The sequence below is a fragment of the Montipora capricornis genome, chromosome 10 (genome assembly GCF_036669925.1).
Source record: "Montipora capricornis isolate CH-2021 chromosome 10, ASM3666992v2, whole genome shotgun sequence".
Taxonomy (NCBI): domain Eukaryota; kingdom Metazoa; phylum Cnidaria; class Anthozoa; order Scleractinia; family Acroporidae; genus Montipora; species Montipora capricornis.
In genome coordinates this window covers 36,418,930-36,419,761 of record NC_090892.1, presented here as the reverse complement: position 1 = coordinate 36,419,761, position 832 = coordinate 36,418,930, and positions in this window count along the sequence as shown.

The following is an 832-nucleotide window of genomic DNA, read 5'->3' as shown; positions in this document are numbered from 1 at the left end:
GTGATGGCCGTTGATCCCCTGCAAAGTGTAGCAAAACACAACTTTAGTTCCATTATGTTTGGATCCAACCTGGTTATGCATTCAATTGCACGCAGCAGAATGGCAGTGGATATTTATGGAAAACTTCATCCGGGTCGTCAGTATAACATTATGAAATCCTGGTTAAATGGTTCCCTGCTATGCCAGAAGGAGACAATCTAACTGCCATAGATAATGATCAGGTTTTGTTAAAGAAGTGGACTGGGTGCAAAGATAAGCATGCTGCATCTTGACATGTGTGTGTTGTACAGAGGTTGGTACCAATGCATGATGCAGTTTTGCAAAGAGATGAGAAGCTTGCACCAAGGTAATGCAAATGCCACAATTTATAATTTATGAATCCTACCACCTACATTTTGTGATTTTGAATATTTTTTGCAAGTCTCTTCTCTGTTTAAATTGTCCATTATGGGGACTATTTTAATCATTACCAAATCCCCAAATTGTTAGGACTGAAGAGTGACTGAAATGCATGAAGAAACCATTCTTTATCTATTAGCTGTGTTAATAAACATAAAATGTTTTTTTTTTCCTTTTTGTTTATCAACATTAACATTTTGTACAATTATGCAGTAGCTTAATTAAACCTGACAACTGTTTTTTAGAAAAAGCCTTGAGATATATTTAGCAGGATTTTTTCTTCAATGTGTAGTTCCATAAAATGTCCATTCCTCCCCCACAAAAGGTGCATTTTGACACCCCTTCACCAATCTGGAAATTCTAATGAGGTTTCTTTGAGTGTTTTGGTCTTTCTGCACCCTTCCTCTCCCTGGAATTTGAAATCCTTTGTGTG